The 22,425-nt window shown below is 28.0% G+C and overlaps 1 pseudogene; it reads right to left on the bottom strand.

Annotated features, from left to right (window-relative positions):
* Positions 1–18,018: 18,018 nt before the first annotated feature.
* LOC130945934 (probable sesquiterpene synthase) lies at positions 18,019–21,005 on the bottom strand (annotated as a pseudogene).
* Positions 21,006–22,425: the final 1,420 nt, after the last annotated feature.

The following is a 22,425-nucleotide window of genomic DNA, read 5'->3' as shown; positions in this document are numbered from 1 at the left end:
TTTCTTTTTGATGTTTGGATGCATAGCAGTGTTCATAGGCTTCTAGTTTTCCAATCCAAATTTCTTGACTAGCTCCTTTGCATATTTTACTTAGTGCACAAAGATGCCTTGAGGAGTTTGTTTAATTTGCAGGCCAAGCACTACAACAAAACAACATTTTCGCGACCCTTTTTTTAATGCTTAGTGACAGTTTTAACCATCACTAAATTTTTTCGCGACAGTTAGAAAGTGCCACCAATTTTAAGGTCGCCAGGTGACATAGCAATAGTTTTGGACCATCGTTGGTAAAGAGAGTCACTAAGTTGTTTGTGACAGTTTTGGAAGTAAAAAATCGTCACTAATTTGTAACACTTGTATAAGCGTTTTATGTTATATTAAGTGACAGTATGAAATCGTCACTAAGTTTTTAAATAATGTGACAGTTTTTTCTTATATTTCGTGACTGTTTTAAAGCATCACAATATATTTAGTGGTGGTATGAAACTGTCATTAAGTTATTTATTCCTACGATAACGTTTTCCTATATTTAGTGACTTTTTATACTATCACAATATATTTAGTGGCAGTTTGAAACCATCACTAAGTTTTTAATTCCTGCAACATCTTTTTTCTTTATTTAATGACTATTTTAAACCATCACAATATCTCTAGTGTCAGATTTATTATGGTTAAATTACACAGTTGGTCCCTATACTTTTTGCGAAATTACAAATTTATCCCTACACTTTAAAAGTTTGTAATTGGGTTCCTAAAAAGAATTAAAATTTGTAATTTAGTTCCTACCGTTCAAAACATGTTTGATTTAACATAATATTCTCAGCATATTCTCTATTTTAAGTATGTGAGCTGCACATGTTTGACATTAGGGACCAATTTGTAATTTAGTGAAAGTATGGGGACCAATCGTATAATTTAACTATTTGAAAATGACCAAAAACTTCCTAAGCTATCTGAACCCACCCCGTCCCTCCCCAGCTCTCTCACTTTGACTTTCTCACTTTTCAAAATAGCACCCCAACCCGAGCGCTCTCTGTCTCTCACCTCGGCTCACCATCGCCGTGCCTCTCGTGCGCCTCCCTCGCTGCGCCGGATCCACTGATAAATTGAGTTGCTATTTTTATGTTGATTTGTTGCTAATTTTTTAGATATTGAATTGTTCGCTTTGAACATGTTTGGGATTGGAATTGTTCTCATCCATTTATCGGTTTTCAGTATTGGGATTGGAAGAGAAGAAAAAGTCGCCGGATGAGAGAGGAGAGATGGAGGAAGGAGGCGAGACCCGACTCGTGAGCACAAATGCAGTGGATCTGGCGTGGAGATGGTGAACCGAAGTGAGAGACAGAGAGTGCTGGAGTTGGGATGTCATTTTAGAAAGTGAGAAAGTGAGAGTGAAAGAGTTGGGGAGGGGTAGGGTGGGGTGAGTTCAGATAGCCTAAGGAGTTTTTGGTCATTTTCAAATGATTAAATTACACAGTTGCTCTCCATACTTTCACTAAAATTGTAAATTGGTCCCTAATGTCAAACATGTTTTAAAATAGAAAATATGCTGAAAATATTCTGTTAAATGAAACATTTTTTGAACGGTGGGAACTAAATTGCGAATTTTAATTCTCTTTAGAGACCTAATTATAAACTTTTAAAGTGTAGGGACCAATTTATAATTTCACTAAAAATGTAAAAACCTGTAGAGACCAACTGTGTAATTTAACCATTTATTATTTTTAAATACTTATGCTAGGTTAAAACTACCATCATCTTTCCAAAACATTTTATTATAGCCTCAATGCTCAATATCAAGAACTCAATAGAAAATTCAGCAACCATATTAATTCACTATCAAATAATATCTTAGAAGCTAGCATCTAGTTTACATTAATCAAGTAACGTAATTCAACTTTTATTTCAATAATTTCAATTCATCCAAGATATATGTAAGAGCTAATTTATCACCTAATCACACAGTATAACACCTGGCTCAAAAGTTGATAAATTAAGACATAAACCTAAACCCACAACATGATGGACTAACAGCATATACTTATGTGGCAATGATTGAATTTCAGCAAGATCGCGACTCGACTTATTCCACTCTTCCAATTCACCGCTGACACCAGTCATTAAGTATTGTACAAGAATACCTTGAGCTAAGATATACTTTTTCTGCTCAATTAATTCATGCTTCACTTCTACAACCTCCTCACATATCCTACAAAATCAATAACAAAGGAAAATGTCTTATACCTCTGAAATAATGTTCGTACTCAATTAAAGAACTATACACACAATACACACACACACATATATTATATAGAAAAATGGCAATCCTGATTGGTTAATTTCTTGGCATTTGAAAGCATATAAATGCTACCCGCTTAAATGGGAATGAGGAATATATATTGTTTACCTTTACCTTAGGAAAGCCAAGAACTTGGAATGCATTTTGCCACATAAGTTCTCCATAGCATCCTTTAAATCTAAGAGCTCACAGCAAGTTTTTCGAATCTCCTGACTCCTAATGGAGATATTTTAACACAAAACTAAATGCAACCATTGCCAGCCACATGCATCCATTTTTTTTTTCTAATTGAATGCTTTTAAAGAAGGTGGGATGTCACAAAAGTCTTCACTATAGATGTCGAGAATTACTAAATTACTGATTACTAATAAACCAATAATTGGCAGCTACAAACAGCTATATTATTGTAGGTTAACATTTTTCAAATGGAATGATTTAAGATGGTGGTATGCCAGAATAGGCTTCATTATAGTTGAGAGTTTATTTATCATAAATAAATTGAATAAAACTTCTAATACACAATGACACTACCACATTCTAGTTTGAGCACAAAAAAAAAAAGCCATGTCCCTACATGATCTTTCTCAGAAAGTACTTCACTTAACTTTAATGACCAATCAAAATAACCCCAATGCATTCATCTCTTCATTATAAGGTCAATTGTTCTTAAAATCACTATGTCAACAATTAAATAAAATTTAGGCATTCAAATTGAAAGTAACCTATAGAGAGAAGGATTTAGACAAGTTAACTGAATGGTAAGACGGTGAAAAGTAATGAGACTTACAAGAAGATAAACTGCAGTCTTAAGAAGCTTCATCAAGACACCGGTGGCACATAGCATTTTGGAGCTTCAACAATTGATGGCTTGGAGACATTTTTCTTTTGAACCACTATAAAACCTTACAAAGATGATTGTATATCTATAACAATACATAACGAGGATATACATGTTTAGTATCCAATTCTTTCTTCTTCTCTTGCCCTGTTTCTTTTTTATTAAAAAATAGGTTTATCTACGACAAAATTTAAAAACTGAACCGCTTCTAATAAAGAAAACTAACACTACATACTCAGGATACATGATATTTTAAAATTAGATTTATTAATTATATTTTTATCTTTAATTTTTCATAATATTTTTTAAAAATTATTAAAATATAAATAATTAATATAAATAACGTTATACTATAATCATAATAATGATATAAATAAAATTACGACAACAAAATATTAATTATTTATTATTTTTTATTAGTATTTTTTATACATAATAGCACATAATACAATAGTATATAAGTGATCAATATATTATTATAGTACAATAACTGATAGTATATAAAATATAATTATTTTATTAATTTATTTTAATGGGATAATAATATTTAAATTATAAAAAAATAAATCATTATTAACTAAAGTCATTGGAATAATTAAATCTACAACACATGGTTTATATATTTTTGATGTCCAATATTTATTTTTTAAAAAACTTACATATAAAAGTATACTTATTATTTAAATCTATGCCAATATAATATGTAATGGACTATACCAATATATAATGAACTATACCAATATATAATGGGAATAAAAAAATTTGGTATCTAATTTTTTTCTTATTATTTTATCCCCGGTTTATTTTTTGTTAAACACTGGATTTAATATAACAAATTGTTACTACGTTCTCTATCTTTTTTATTTTTATTTTTTTATCAAGAAAAGAATTTACCCCACGATAGAATATCAAACTGATTCACTATCAACCCACGACATATTTTAAAACATAAAAAACTGCTACTACTACTACGTACTCAATTTTAAAACTAACACACTTTCAATAAAAAAACTGTTCCACCTTCAGTCATGCTTAACCTTCGGAGTTAAATTACTCTTTTCCTTTTAAACTTGGTCCTTCGGAGTTAAATTACTCTTTTCCTTTTAAACTTGGTCTCGCAGACGTTTTTCTTCCCTACATATTATTGCTATCTTTCCGACTAATAGAAATGGAAATTTCACGAAATCAACAGTCACGTCAACGTCGACCCATTTAGACAGATTATGCTAGACGAAGAAGATAGAACATGACCGAAGAATAAAGACAACAATACCTAACTAGAAGACGTGCAAGTTATCGAGAGACGATTCAATAAGAAAAATAAATTGCCATATCAACTAATACAACTCTAATTCCAACTCCAATGCCAAGTGGACATACCCATTAACTACAAACACAGGGTAGACTACAATTAGACAAATAGTTAGAGTTATCACTTATCATCAATTTGTTACAGGTAACACGCTAACTAAGTTTAAATTTCTTTGTTATGAATTGAATTAGTTCTTAACAATTATATTTTACTTTTCAAAAACACAGAAATGAAAACGCATGAATAAAAATAAAAAAATATAATCGATTGCTATTTTATCATTGATATTCTGTAACAAAATTAATCATATTAATATTACTATACATGATTTATTTTATATATATCACGAAATTATACATATACTGCGATGTCTTTCTTAATCAAACAACACATCAATCATATATGAAGTTATAAAATTAATATTAAAAATTTGATATCCAACTTTTTCAGACATCATTCATCTATAAAAATAATTTTAAAAAAAATTAATAGTTAAAATAATAATGATATTTTTTAATATATTTCATTTTCATCCTACAATATAATATATAATGTAATATATAATATTTATATATTATAAATATTATAATATCTATATTTATATTAATCACATCAACAAAATATTAATTATTTATTATTTTTTATTATTATTAGTATTTTTTATACATGATAGCCCATAATATAATAGTATATAAGTGATCAATGTATTATTATAGTACAATAACTGATAGTATATAAAATATAATTATTTTATTAATAGTTATTTCAATTGGACAATAGTATTTAAATTATAAAAAAAATAAATCATTGATAACTAAAGTCATTGGAATAATTAAATCTACAACACATGATTTACATATTTTTATGTCCAATATTTATTTTTTTTTTAAAAATTACATATAAAAGTGTACTCATTAATCAAATTTATACTAATATATAATGGATTATATATAATGGTTAAAAATCAATATATAATGGGAATACATAGATTTAGTATCCAATTCTTTTTTTTCTCTCTTGTCCTCTTTCTATTTTATTAAAAAATTGGATTTACCCGCTACAGAATACATAATATTTTTATCTTTAATTTTGTATGATATTTTTTAAAAATTATTAAAATATAAATAACGTTATACCATAATCATAATAATGGTATAAATAAAATTACGTCAACAAGATATTAATTATTTATTATTTTTTATTAGTATTTTTCATACATAATAGCCTATAATACAATAGTATATAAGTGATCAACAATATATCATTATAGTACAATAATTGATAATATATAAAATATAATTATTTTATTAATAGTTATTTCAATGGGACAATAGTATTTAAATTATAAAGAAAAATAAATCATCATTAACTAAAGTCATTGGAATAATAATTAAATCTACAACACATGGTTTATATATTTTTAATGTCCAATATTTATTTTTTTAAAAATTACATATAAAAATGTACTCATTAATCAAGTCTATACCAATATATAATAGACTATATATAACGGTTAAAAAAATTATAAGAGATATTATTTTTTATCCCCTATGATTAAAAAAGCACTGCATAAATAAAAATTAATTCCTTTTATTATAAAGATTAATTTCTTTTATTATCAACGTAAACACACAAAAAACAAGAATACATTACAATATAATAAATAAATTATTTTTTAAACATATTTTGTATTTTTAATTGTCTCAATTGATGAAATACTCATCATATCATTAATTTATGGTAATAAATTAAAAAAATAAATTAAAATATCTCAACATGAATGGACGAGATTCAAACCTTTGAAAAAAAACACTATAAAAAAATATAATAGAAATATAGAAAAAATTATTTGTATTATAATAAAAAAATATAGATTAATTCTAAAATAATTAAAGTTATCGATATTTTGTTTCACGCAATCAATGTTAACTAATATTATGATAACTAATTCTTCTCTTATGAGTTTAATTTATGCATATTCTTTATATTGCTCTTTAAAAATATAAATACAGAAATATAGGGTAACAGAGTTGGTCCAAATAATAGATTCCCTGGTTAGTATCTTTATATGCTTTAAACATGTAAACACATCGATATAAGTTATTTTGTCTGCACATTAAATCTTCTTAACATAGAATATTAAAAAAGTTAACCAACTTAATTAGCACGCTTTATTTTATTGCTAAACACTAATTTTTTAATAATTCTAAAATAATTAAAGTTACGATATTTTGTTTCACGCCATCAAAGTTAACTAATATTATGATAACTAATTCTTCTCTTATTAGTTTAACTTATGCTTATTTTCTATATTGCTCTTTAAAAATATAGATACGAAAATACATGATAACGGAATTGGTCCAAGTAATAGATCTCCTAGTTAATATCTTTATATGCTTTAAATATATAAACACATTGATATAAGTTATTTTGTCTGCACATTAAATCTTCTTAACGTAGAATATTAACAAAATTAACCAACTTAATTAACACGCTTTATTTTATTGCTAAGTGCTAATTTTTTTTATTTTTTCAAAACAGTATATAACATATAAAATTTGCATTTTTTGAAATATAGGTGTACGTCGAGACACCATTGTTACTACTAATTCAATTCCTCAACTAATATTATGATAACTAATTGATGATACATATTTTTATTTTAGTGTTATTGATCAAACGTGAAATTGACTCAGGTTCATCCAATCAAAATTTATTCTATTGGTTGAAAAGGTACAGTTAAAGCAGACAAAATTTAATTATAAAAGATGGTAAAAAGAAAAATATTGGATTAAAAGAATAAAAGGTAATGCAATAAACTTTTATTACATAATAAATATTTCCGTCTATTTCGTCCTATATACCAATTATGTTAAAACTTTAACTTTTTTTTTCAGCAATGAATTTAGAAGAACACAACTAACTCATTTTGATACAAAACAATAATAGGTAATTGTTATTAAAAAAATTTCCTAACAAAAAAGATGTAATATCATTTAATTTATATTTTGTCAATAATAAACAAGGATTAATATGTTATTTCTTTTGTCCTTTAAGAAAGTTCAATACAAAACAAGATATCACAGTTCTACATGTTTTAATTAAATTTTTTTATATAATAAGCAATCAATTTAATTGAATAAACCTTTATATGGTTATTTTATGGTAAACAAAATCTGATAATTTTTTAAGATGCAAGAAGTTATTGACAAAAAAATATATGATAAATTACAAAAGATTTTTTTTAGGTACACAATTTTTGTATTCTCCTAATTTTTTCATTAATTCTCTTATAGTTTGATATTTAAAAACGAAAAAAATAAGCATATTCATTTCTTCTATCCTCCCACTATTTGTAGGAAAATGAAGGCCTATTCAGATTCAGAATTATATTTTGACCTACCACTTGAAAAAGAACAAGACAAACATGAATATCCATGATATTTAAGAAAAATTAATCTTTTGTAAATCACTAACATGCATTTGAGTTTATAGATATACTCTTTTTAAATTAGGATAACATTTTTTGTTGTTATTTCTTGAATTATACCTTTTTATGATAATGTATACATATACTTTTATTGTGTGCTTTTATAATTTAGTATTTTAAAGGTTTTCTATAGCAATTTTATTCTCAATAAAATATCATATAAATAAGACTACGTTAATTTTAAAATAATAAAAAATACTTATTTGACAAATTTAAGGGATAAATGATATGTTAACACCAACCCTAAAATATGATATAAATAAGATCCGTCAATATTAAAATTAAAAAAGTAATCTAATAAATTTAAAGAACGAATAATATATTTTAAAAATAAAATTAATTTCTTCAAAACAATAGAAAAGAACGTGCCTGTTGAACATTGTAAAGAATGTGTCCTTTAACTGCATCTTTGACCCGTAAGTATACACACTTGAGAGCTCTTTGATCTAGTTTTGTTCTATGTGCTGTTAATGTTAATGCATATCCGAGACATCCAAACACTTTGAGGTATGATATATCAAGTAATTTTTGTTTCAAAATGTAGTAGGGTGACTGGTTATGCAGTAGAGTACTAGAAATTCTGTTTATTAGATGCACTGAATGTCCTACTGCAAAGTTCCAAAACCTTTTAGGCATGTTTGAGTGAAACATCAATGCTTTTATAATTTTTGAAATGTGTTGATGTTTCCTCTCTACTATGCCAATTTGTTGAGGAGTCTCAACACAGGTAGTTTGATGTATTATACCCTTAGATGCATAGAAATTTGGCAACTTAAATTCATTTTTATTATCTGTTCTAACCTTTTTAATTACCATGCCAAACTGAGTTTCAACCATTTTAACATAATTTTTGACCAAATCAGCGGCTTCTCCTTTTAATTTCATAAAATATAGCAATGTAAATCTACTTTTGTCGTCAACCACAGTTAAAAAAATACTTGAAACTAGAAATTGAAGATGTATTTATAGGTTCCCAAATGTCCATATGGACAATGTCAAATTTATTTTCACTTTTTGAAATTCTAGTTACATATGGTAATCTTTTTTGTTTTGCATAGTGACATGAGTCACAAGAATTATTACAAGCAGAAAAATTCAAGTCATTGTATTCTTTTTTCATTACAACAATCCTATCATGAGGTATGTGTCCTAATCTGAGGTGTCAGAACTCAAAGTTATCTAATTGTGCAGACTAAACAGCCAGTGTAGATGCAGATGAAAAAACGGATGAAGATGCAGATTGTGCAGGCTGAATAGCCAGTGCAGATGTAGATGGAAGAACAGATGAAGATGCAGCTTGAACAGGTGTGAGGTTTTCAAAAGCATACAAGCCTCTCCTCTATGCAGCTACACCAATTGTCTTTATGGTAATCTTTTCCTGAATTTCACAACCAAATTCATCAAATGTAAGTTTTAATTTTGAATCAGCAGTCAATTTAGACACAGATATTAGATTAAATTTGAATGTTGGAATGAAAAACACATGAAACAATTTAAACTGGTCCGAGAATACTATGGTTCCTGCATATTGGGTTATTGTACTGGTACCATCATGCATATTAATAAGAACAGGTTTTATTTGATATAGACACTGAAAAAATGACTTTGAATAGGCAACATGATTTGTAGCACCTAAGTCAATGATCCAGAATTTTGGACTGAAAATGGACATTGACATTATGTAAGAGATACCTTGGTTTGATGGAAGTGTGGTGGCAACAATTTGATTTATCCTATGCTTTGGTTGTGCATCTTGTTGATTCAAGAGAGCTAATAATGCTTCCTTTTGCTCCAAAGTAAAGCCAAGCTCAGAATTGCCGAATGCTTCTTGAGATTGATTGCTATTATCATCACTTTCTTCAGCAACCAAATTGTTGATAGAGGCACCACCATTCTTGAAATGAGGAGAAAATCTATGCTTTTTATAGCATGTGTCTATTAGATGGCCATTTTTACCACAATAGCTGCACTGTTTTGAACCTCTTCCAGTCTTGTGATAATTGCCATGGCCTCCCCTACCTCCTTTGCCTTTACCCCTTCCTCTAATAATTTCACCATCAGTTCTTGCATTGGTTATTAATGCCTTCTCTTCAACCATTTCATTCATGTTAAACTGCCTTTCTTGCGGAAGCAAATCAGAAAAAACTGCGTCTACCTTGGACAATGGTTTCATCAGCATGATTTAAGATCGTACAATAGAATATTGATAATTCAATCCACGCAAGAGTCTTACAACACTTGATTCTTCCTTATAACCTTTCAATATATTCAATTCACAGGTGCAGTTTCAGAACATCTTGAACAGATTGGGATCGGGCGCAAATTATCTAATTCTTCCCAAATCTCTTTCAATTTTGTATAGTAAGCAGTAATTGTTAACTCTCCTTGTCATGTAGCAAATAGATCTTCTTCTAGTTCTGCAATTCTATATATGTCTCCATGACAGTACCTATGCTTCAATTCTTTCCACAATTCCTCAGTAGAATTTATCCACACTACACTCTTAGCTATCTCAGGGCTTAAAGATTGATTAATCAAAGAAACCACATATGTGTTAGATCGTTCCCATGCTTAAAATAAACAATGTAGTTCCTCTTTTAGGTTTTTTAATTGATCCATCTACAAATCCGAGTTTATTCTTTGATGTAAGTGCTCTTCACATAGCTTTCTCCTAAATTTGGTAATTGTTTCCTACTAAAGGAATCGAAAGTAAAGAAGAACCTGAATTTTTTCCGGGATGCAAAAAATTGGGACTCACTGGATCCAATGCAGGATTTGATTGCGTTCTTGTTGCATTCAATTGCATAAGATTGATCTGGTTAACCAAACTTGCAAGAGCCTGGATGTCTATAGAAGAGAACGGTGGATTGTTATCTGACACCATTTCTTCAATTTCTTGCTCTGAATTCTATTTTAAAGAAAATTTTAAGAACTGATGGATTTGTAGAATTTCGCCCTAGAACTCGCTGATCGGATCACTATTTGTCTGGACTAATTTTGTGCAGAACAAAGTAGCTCTCATCAGTCTCTATTGTGTGAGTTCAAGGGAGAAGGAAGAAGAAGAAGAAACAAAAAAGAAGAAGAAGAAACTGAGAAGAAGATGAAATCGAAGAGGAAAGAAAGAAGGAGAAGAAGATGAAATTGAATTTGCAAGAAGAAGAAATTGAAACTGCATGCAGGTTAATTGAATCAGCAGGGAGACGAAATCAAAGTTGCATTCAAGTTTCTTTTGAAGTTTCTCAACCCTTCTATCCACGCTCACTGCACCATGTGAAAGTGGTGAATTCTGGAAGATGAAAGAGCAACTTCACAAAATTCAGAGAAAGGAGAGTGTGTTTCTTATTCACATCTCAATCATCATTATACTTGAAAATGGGAATGCAAAAACTGACCATACAAAAAAATATTGTTGATATATATAGTCACTAATTACTCTACTGCTAACTGATTTTTCTCTCTTGTACAAGGTAATTAAGTCACTAATAAATTTTGTAACTAATCTTATACACATAAGCCCACTACACTAACTAACTAGTAGAAGTGTTAAGTCATGTAACAATAATATAGATATATCAATACTCATATTTGATCATATATGATTATATGTATATGCATATACAAAATTAAATAACATACCAAAGATTCGGAATCAGCATATTTCAGGAAAGTATCATGCCAAATGCTAGGAGCAAAATTTACAGAGCGTCGCTTTGAGTTAGAAGGGCCATGTTGAGTCGAAGGCATCACTGGAACCGAAGCTGAAAGAGACATGTATAGTAGTGGGTAATGAACGATAGTAAGGAGTTAAGAACCAATTACTATATATAGAAAGAATATGGTTCACTCATGCAAAGGGAGATGAGTTAATGTCCCTACCTGGATGCCCATTTTCAGATGTATGTGAAAAATGTGTGGCCAAGTGGACAGCTATGTATTAAACAAGATTTCTTTTTATTTTGTCTTGTTAAAAAGTGAGTGAATTCTCTAGCCATTCCTCAATTATTAGAGAATTGTATATCCTTTATGAGTTGTTGAATTTTGAATGGAGGAATTTAATTGTATTATCTTAATTAATGTTAATTATTTTTAATCTTATAAATTAGTTAATTAAATCAAACCACTAAACTATGATAAATTCTTTTTACAAATTAAAAAATATTTAAATAAATTTCAAATTGTAGTTTTAAACTTTTTTTTTCAAGTCATTCGATTCATCAATCAATTTTAACCATAAAAAAAAAAAGAAAATCAAAAGCTGAAATAGAACCAATTATTTAATTAGAAAACTGCAAGTATATATAATAGGAAGTTATTTAATTAGTTAAAAGTGATTATTAATTAAAATTATTATTAATAAACTAATAATAAGTGTAATTAATGAAAGCTTAGACCATCTCCAGTAGGGAACTCATCTCAGTCCCTATTTATGGCCCACTTGTCATAAAAAGTAACTCCACATCAGCTTTTGCGTCATAAACGGTAAATAGGAACTCAAAGCATCTCTCTCTTCTCCATTAGGAGGAACTAACTTTAGTCCCTATTGTGGTCCCACTTAATTAATTAATTAAAATACTTAAAATTAATGTAATTGATTTTTTAATAATATTATTTAAATTTATAAATTTAAAAATAATTCACTATTAAAAGATATTAATATTAAATAAATTTATATATAACAATAATACACAATATATAATTTGGGATTACACTAATTTATAATTTTGTGTTTACAACTGCTAATTTTAATAATATCGTTAGCATTTTAAATTTTAAAAATAAAAATAACTAACTCAACTAAGAATTATTTTGTAAGGTGTAAATAAATTTATTTTTTAATGTAAGTAAATTTAATTAATTATAATTTAATATAATAATATAAATAATATTCAATATTAATTATGATATAAACAATTAATATAAATCATTAATTAAATAAAAATTTAATTATTTAATCTAATTAATTATTATTTAAATAATTAATATAAATTATTAATTAAATAAAAATATGATTATTTAATATAATTTTTATTATAATTATTACTAATTTAATTATTATTTTATTATTTAATATAATTATTTAATTATTTTAGATTTTATATTATTTTTTTTAAAATAACTTGCCAAATGACAAATTATTATTGGTTAATTTGAGTCCCTGTTTAGAGGGACTCCTTCACCTTGAGACCCGTGTAGGAACTCATTCATTCTCTCCTCCAATGGTTAGAGTTCCTATGTGTCAGAAAAAAGTAAAAGAGGAACTCACCATTGTAGGTGCTCTAGGCTTGTTTAACATGTTGCAATACTAAGTTTGAGTCTCCACCGACATCATTCATGAAAACTTCTATTTCCATCGAGCATTCCACGATCGTATTGAAAACGATTTTAAAGCATTCCGAAAGAGATTATTCAATGCAACGAGTATCCTATCTGAAAAAGAAAAATAAAAATAAAAATATAAAAGGTCTAAAAATTCTCGTGAACATATGTTGTCTAACTCTGGTGAAAATATGCATAGCAAATAACTGTATAGTAACATGGGTAGTGAAGGATTGGAAACTATTCCCAATTGCAAGTCCGATATCTCAACAAAATTCTATAAGTATTGAATGAGAAATTATCTGTTGGAATAGTCTCGACTACGTAAATTTTGAATTATTCCTATCTTTTAGTGTCACCATGAAAAATATCGATGTCTTTAAATTTGCCTTTGTTATCTTCACAAGAGACTTAATTAAATTGCTGACCTGTCTCCAACAATATGTCATGTCTCCAACAATATGTCAGCTTCTCTTCTCTTATGAACAAAAAATTCTGCCAATTTTCTATAAGCGAACATTACCAAAGAACAAATTAAAAGGTGGAGAATGATAGTGAGACAATAATTTTGTTGAACAATATGAACAACCACCAATCAAATAAAAATATACTACACTTTTAAATTAATCCTCTAAATTTTAATATTAAAATAACCATTCGTAAACTAGTAAAATGAACATTCGATATATTTATTTTTTACATTGTTTAATATTTTCATTGTTCACTTATACTTTTTCTTAAAAGGTTCATGACACTTTTGAGCACTCAATTAACACACTCAAAAATATTTGTAGTTATATGGCTGAATCTACCGCCCTCATTCCGGTATTGAATTCACTTGTTATACTACATCTTATTAGTACAATCATATATTGTCGGGTCTTCAGTTCGAATGATGTCAAATCAATAATTAAACTCGACTTCAATCTTTGCATAAACAACGTTGACTAAAATTTTAGTATACGAATAGTATTTTTGATATATTTAATATATGCATATAACATCTTATTTTGGTGTAAGATAATATATAAAAAAATATAGAGTAGATTCTATCATAATATCATTCTTTTTTTTATTATATTATTTTTAAATTATCATAAAAAATAAAATAATAAAATAAATAATAATTTAAAATATATATAAAAAAGGAATGGTATTATCAAATTCAAAAGTGTCCACAATACCGTTCTCCAAACAAATGCTATATTTATATCTTAAAAATAAAATTTGTTCTCCAAACAAATTCATTTTTTATCCAATAAAAATCTCAATAATTAAAAAAAGGTGAAATATTGTTTTTTATTTTATTTCTCTCTCAATTTAATGTTTCTATATTTTTGTTCAGATATACATATACTTACAAAATATTACAGCTTTAATTATTTGTACTTGCTTTTGTACTACTTTACCCTTGTGTTAGTAATTAATGAAATGATGGAGAATACCAAACTTTTGTTATCCCCTCTTTAATATATTGAAATTGCATGAATTTGTTTGTATTCTAATAGATAAAGAATTTGTTTCCGCAATTGATATTAGGACAGAATAAAGTAAACGGGATTTATATATCACAAGTATACCACAGCCCTAAATATTATAAATACCCAATTGAAATGCAGACTAACTAAAATGTTACAAGTGGGAAGCTGAACATAATATATTTGTATCATAAATCCATTTTTTTTTAAATCTTAAGTTGACAAAAAAAATTGATATAATATATCTATTAAATCACTCTTCTACCTCAGCCCATGACAACAATAAAGACGTCTCACGGACCACAAATTCAGCCCAACAGAATACACAAATTCAATTATAATTTTAGTCTTTATCTTATCTTATAGTTATCTTTATCTTTATCTCTATCTTATCTTTATCTTATCTTTTATCTTTCATAGACTAATGTTCTATATATACTTAGTTTTACCTTCATAGTGAACAATTCAATCAATCAACAATCAATAAAACTTCTTCATCTTTTCTTTTCTTTCATTATTATTCTTTCACAATTTTATTATCTTTGTATACTCTTTCCGTTTTATTATGGTATTAGAGCTCCTCTTGAGCTCTGCTGACATCCATGGATCAAGGAGAAAGGGCACAACAGCAACTTCTTCCGGAGTCTCTTTTGGACCTTTCGTCAACCTAACACTTTTCTTTGATGGCACTTCCCTTTAATGAAAAAGCTCGTCCTTCAAACCAACTTGAGCTTTTGCCAAGTCCAACTACTCATTATCTTTGTTCTTTCAATACTTTTTCTACTATTAACAATTCTTCAAATCGAGATTCATTCTTGAATACTTGGATCATTGATTCTGGTGCCACAGATCACATTGCATCAAATTTGTCTTGGTTTATTTCTTACACACAAATTTCTCTTATTATTGTTCATTTACCAAATGGTTCTCAAGCTACTGTTTCTTATAAAGGCATCGTTCAATTTTCACCATCTTTGGTTTTTCATGATGCTCTTTATTTACCTCATTTCAACTTTAATATTATCTCTATTTCAAAAATTACTTCAGCACTCACATGTGAACTCACTTTTTTATCTTCTTCTTGCACTTTATAGAGCAACAATTTGGGGACGATTGATTTGGCCAGAATAAGAGAGGGATTATATGTCTTTGAACCCAATTTCAGTAAAAATTCACTCACTACACACTCCATAAATTCCATCCAATCTCCACCCATTACACCTTCCAATATATGGCATTTTCGTTTAGGACACCCTTCTGGGCAAAGACTTAATCATTTACATAAACAATTTCCTTTTATCTCTATGCATCATGATGAGGCTTGTGACATTTGTCATCTTTCTAAGTAAAAGAAACTTTCATTTTCTCAAAGTTTTAACAAAACCAATGCAAGTTTTGATTTATTACATTTTGATACTTGGGGTCCGTTTCGACAAAGTTCTATTCATAATCATAAATATTTTTTTACTATTGTTGATGATTTTAGCCGCTTTACATGGGTTACTTTATTAAAATCAAAAGGAGAAGTACAAAATCAAATAAAAAATTTTATTACTTTAATTGAAACACAATTCAACTCCAAAGTCAAAACTATTCGTTCCGATAATAGACCAGAATTTATTTTAACTAATTTTTATGCTTCAAAGGGCATTATTCTTTAAGTAAATATCTTTTTTAAAATCGTGTAACTATTTGTGAGATTTTGTTATTAATCTTATGCTGATTTTTTTTTTGGATTAACAAAAGTAAAATTCTAAATTTTTAAGTCATAGAAGATTTGATACTATATTATGAAATTATTTCTCATAAAAATTTAAAATTGATAGAATAGAACACACGAACAATTATATTTCTAATAATTTAGAAAAAAAACTATAAAAAATTCCTCCAAAAATTACGACTAACAAAAATAATTTTAAAAGATAAAAATTAAAAAGAACTTACGAAAATTTTAGATATTAAAAAAAAAACTAATTATAAATAACTCTGTTATTGTTGAATAAAAAGTATTGATTTGACAAGAATGTTTATATGTCAATGTTATAAGGTATTAGCAGTATTTTTAATAAATGAAAACAGTTATTTGATGATTAATTCATTATTTTTGTCAAAATTTTCAAATTTTTTATAGCTCTTTTACCCTTTTTTTAATTTATCTTTTAAAATTATCTTTTTAGACAGCTGAATTTTTCGAGCATTTTCAATGATTTACTCTATATTTTAATTTAAATTTGTTTGGTAGAAAATCCAAATATGTAGCCCTAATTATTATTACTGCAAGCAGCCACGATTATAGAGTTTTATACTGCAATTTGGAAATAAAAAGAATCCTAGGACAAGCTTGCCACTAGATTGTCATCATCCTCTAAATTTATATAATAAGATTCGAAAAAGTCCATAATTTATTTTTTTAAATATATTAAAAAAAATTTTTTGAAAAGGTAAAATACCAGACTTTTGTTATATGGGCCGGGGTCCAATTAATGAATTCGACTATATGGTGATTTTGGTGCACTTCCATTTTGAGATGGTTAATAAATTATTCCTGGCAATATATACTCTATTTACGGTATTCAACTCGCAACCCTAATAAATATATATATATATATATATATATATATATATATATATATATATATATATATATATATAAATTATGTATGTAATGAAAAAAGTAAGTGTTAAACTCATAATTTTTCTCTTATAAAAAATTAAAATAATTATTAAACTAATTGATGATTATATTATTTGTAATTTTATATTAAATTTCTTTAAAATTTTATTATTTTTAATTTTAATTTGAAATTAATTTTTTATTTTTTATTTTATTAATATGTATAAAATTTGGAATGGTTGAATTTTATATTTATTTAAAAAAATTTTATTTTTCTGCGGATAGAGTCGGATAGAGTAGAGTTTAGAACTTTAGGGTGCGGATAAGGTTAGGGTTGAGAGATTCTCAACCCACGAATAAAGTAGAATAGAATTTTAAAAAAGTTTTCAACCCACGATAGAATTAGAGTAGCGTCCAAATCCTACCCTATCTACCCATTGTCATCCCTAATTATTCCACAAGCACATGCGTCGTTTGCAAAGGCGATTTTGTGATAGTAAATAATTTCAAACTGACCATATATTATATTTATTTGAATTGTTGTAGTGACAATGGATGCAATAGAATGAGACAAAAAAATTTTAGTCTCAGTTTCTTAATTATATTACAATAAAATTTGTTAGAGTTATTTATTTAGAACAAATGTTAAAACAATTTATTTCTTGAGGAAACTGCTACACGATGATGGGGTCCAAAAGCAGTGCCATGATGTGATCGTTCAGAAGTTCACAGTTGGTGTATTTATCTTCAAAGTTTGCATATAGAAACTCACATATGCGCGCCAAATTAACAATGCAATCAAGGATGGGTCTTGGGATTTTCTCAGTTAACTTGAGATACTCTTCATTCATATCCTTCCAAGAATCATTGATATCCTTTTTAATAAATTTATAGGCCTCTTCTTCTGAAAAGTCATATTGCTTCATGCAACTTTCTACTGCGGAAGCAACATGTTCCCTTTGTTGTTCAAACTACATATGTTGATCAAATTTTAAAAGCGAAAGTTAAATTATGCATGGCATTATTACCAAAATTTATTAAATTAGATTAAAGCAATTAAAAACTTATATATGTGAATCTAATTATGATGCACTAGTGTAAAATATTTTATATAATTTTTTAATTATATTTTTTTATAATTATAAATTAATATAAAAATAATTATTTTTATAAATATAATATTATATAATTGAATGTATGCGTAAAATTATTTTATACTAATAAAAATATTATTTATATATTGAAATCAATCAATAATATATTTGTGTGTAAATATTGTATTGTTTAATTTATTTTTAGTGTGTATTTATATTTTAACATATATTTTATATTAGTAGCTGATTTTAATATACACTTAACATGATTATTATATGAGGAAGTATAAGAAGTCAATGAAAAATCTATACAATGTGTACCATGGGGGTATAGGGATGTTCGATTCAGTAGGATATCAGATGTTTATTATCCATGGGTAGATAATATGGGTGTATTGTGTTTGAGAAATTAGTAGGATTTTACCCTAGATATTTATTTTTTAACTCATAGTGGACCAAATAAATAGTCAATTGTACAAATACTCTATTGAGTCCCTAACGGAATTCTACGTGAGGAAGTATAGCATCAAAATTGAATTTTATGTAATGTCAAATTAATTAAAAAAATTAGAAAAATCTCTACCTTGTGTGAGGCCAAATCATTTAGTAGTCTGCCAACAAGTGATGTGGCTTTTAAGATGAGTGGAATATCAGAAATCCAACCAAATATTTCTTTGGTTGCAAATTCTCCGAAGGCAGTGAACACTGTTGTAAACAATGGGCTTGCTGAAGTGAGAACTCCGTTAATCTTGTACAGTTGTACTCATCATATGTTGGAATATAGCCTTCATGGCACCATTTTGCTTCAACCATGTAACCTTGTACAAAATCAGAAAACTGCAAGTATATATAATAAAGTTATTTAATTAATTAAAGTGCTCATTAATAAACTAAATAATAAGTGTGTTAATGAAATTAGCTTACGGCTTGTTTAACATGTTGCAATACTAAGCTTGAGTCTCCATTCACATCATTCATGAAAACGTCTATTTCCATCAAACATTCCACAATTGCATTGAAAACGACTTTAAAGCACTCTGGAAGAGATTCAATGTAACGAATATCCCATCTGAAAAATAAAAATAAAAACATAAAAGGTCTAAAAATTAAGGAAAAAAAAACTAAATATAATGATGGGATTGATAAAGATATTATTTTTTTTCTTTTTATTCTTTATTGAGATAGCATAATATAAACTTTGGTGAATTCTTATTCTAAGATCTAACCTTTGGATTGCTCTGGTGAAGAGTTCAAGTTCTTCAACCGTGCCATAAACATCATAAGTATCATCCACAAGAGAGATACATAAAACCAATTTGGTTATTATTTGTCTTGCAGTGCTATATTTAGGCTCAGAGTTCATAGCAAAAGGCCAAAAGAATACTTCAACTATCCTGTCTCTTGCATAAGGAACCTTTGTTGCAAAATCTGATTCTCTCCACCACCTATAATACAACTAGTGAAAGCTTATGTCATGATGATTAATTATTATCGGAGTTCTTTTTAGGTTTAATTATTACATTGGTCCTTATAGTTTTATCAAATTTTTAATTAGGTTTTTATATTTTTTTTTTCAATTAAGTTCGTATACTACTTTTAATTTTGTAATTAGATCCTTCTTATTTTTTTGCAAATTGAAATATTCATAATTAAAAATCTAATTAAATCTTTCACCACATATTTTTAAAAAAATATTTCGTTAATTTTAACGTTTTTTATATGAAAATAACCTAATTACAAAAAAAACTACCTAGGAGAACTTAAGTAGAAGTATAGTACTTAGCTAGGAGAACTTGAGTAGAAGTATAGTACTTACTTGGTGTTGCTACCAATTTCTTTTTTATACAATTTTTGCACCATATTGAAATCCAATTTTGCAAAGTTTAGAAGATCAACCTTGTCACATGAAGGATCTTTTTCATAGAAAGATATATATGACCTTGCCTTCATTCTTGGAATTGCCTTGTGAAAAGGTTGTCCTAAACTTTGATTGATTTGGTCACCAAGAGATGGACTCAATTGATTGGTGATAGACTTAAGTCTATTGTATGTGAATTCATGTGCTTCCTCTAATATATCTTCTCCATGAACTCTTAATTGTGCAGCTTCATACAAGCTCCACATTCCTTGAACATCAGTTATTTCATCAAATTCTCCCCTTCTATTCTTGAATTTGTTGAAAATATCTATGTAATTCACATATATACTAACTAGTGTGAATCCATAATTAACAATTAGTACGATTTTTTTTAAGGTAATGTAATTATAAATAAGATAGAAAAATGAGTTTTAAACATACCTGATGAAATGTAATATCCTTTTTGTCTAAATAAACGGAAAAGTAATGCAATAAAGTGAAGATCGCATTCTTTTGTAACAAGGTCATTATTGTTGGTAAAATCATTGTGGATTTGGGCTAATATTTCATCAATTTCATGTTCAAAATGATAAGATATACTTAAATGTTGAATTGAATCTATTAAACATAACTTTTGTAAGATATTATTGTCATTAGAAGACAAATACATCTTCACCTTCTTTTTATGCATTTGAACTTCTTGTTTCATGGTTTCCTTGATTCCCTGTAAATGTTTTCGGTTTAATATATATGTTAGTTCAAAAGAGTGAAAAATTAACAAATTAGAGTAGGTCACTTATCTAATGTCTCTATATATGATCAACCCAATCAAAATAATTATATGATGATTTATTGCGGAATTTGTGGATTTGATTTAATTCAAATAAAATCTAATACAAATCAAACTAGTACAAATAATGCTTTATGTTTCAATTATAGTATATAATAATTCGATTCGGGGTTGATAAATAAATTTTTAAGTTTTTAATATTAGAAAATAAAAAATAAACGTCTTTTTTTTTTAAGGAATTACCCCAGCCCGCCCACTCTGTTGGCATGACTATCAAGGAAATGAAATGGACTTGATGAGGAACAGGTCTAGGAATTGCATAAATTAAAGGGGAGGCCATGCGTGGTGGCTTCGTCCGAGGAGGGACCCCGTCAGCATGACCCAAGGGAGAGAATGTGGAAGGAAGGCAAGATTCTCCATAGATTAGGAAAGAAGGTGAGAAAGTCAGGGGAAGGAGATGAATACTTAAGGGGCATGGCCAATGTTTTCAGAATGGAAGAATGGATGGAGGCAGAAAAGACGAAAGAAGGTGTGGATGTGGTGGTATGCAGCCCGCAACCAGTTACAGACAGCTAGCGGCATGGCCTTGGTGCATCGGGAGGAGCCCCATCCTTTGCGACCATTGTGAGGAACGGTAGCGCTACTAAGAGGATTGATGATGAGGGCAAGAAAGCTAAAAACAAGGTAACAGAGTCAGACTCGGAGGATGAAGAGAGTGAGGTCCGAGTTGAGAAAACAAAGGAAGGTATCTACAGCTTGATTATAGGAGAAGACATGCAGAGAGAACTCAGGAGCCGTTGGTGGGACTCTTTGATAGTAAAACTGTTGGGAAGAGAAATCTCCTTGCCTGTTTTGAAACGCAGATTTTAGAAGCAATGTGAAAAAAAAAAAAGAAGCTTGAATGTGATTAATTTAGGCAATGATTTTTTCTAGTACATTTTTATAACTCTGAGGACCTAGATTTTGCTATTACTGAAGGGCCATGGAAAATGTTTTACCACTATTTAATTATCCGGTTATGGCAACCAGAATTCAATCACTTTCTTACTTCCATTGAAAAAATTGCGGTTTAGATCCACCTCCCTAGTCTAGCTATTGAGTATTACAATAGAAGAATTCTGGAAAAGATAGAAAATGTTGTGTGAAGAACTCTGAAAGTGGATGTGAACACTGCTCAGGTGGCAAGGGGCAGATTCGCGCAGCTATGTATAGAGGTGGAGATGGAGAAATTTCTGATCTCCCAATACCAAATTAACGGGATTACTTACAATGTGGAATACAAAAAAATCATTAGGTTAGTTTCCACTGTAAAAGAATTGGCCATGAAAAATCAGAATGC

Source organism: Arachis stenosperma, chromosome 8 (assembly GCF_014773155.1).
Source record: "Arachis stenosperma cultivar V10309 chromosome 8, arast.V10309.gnm1.PFL2, whole genome shotgun sequence".
NCBI classification, from domain to species: Eukaryota; Viridiplantae; Streptophyta; class Magnoliopsida; order Fabales; family Fabaceae; genus Arachis; species Arachis stenosperma.
This window is presented reverse-complemented; position numbering and strand designations above follow the sequence as displayed.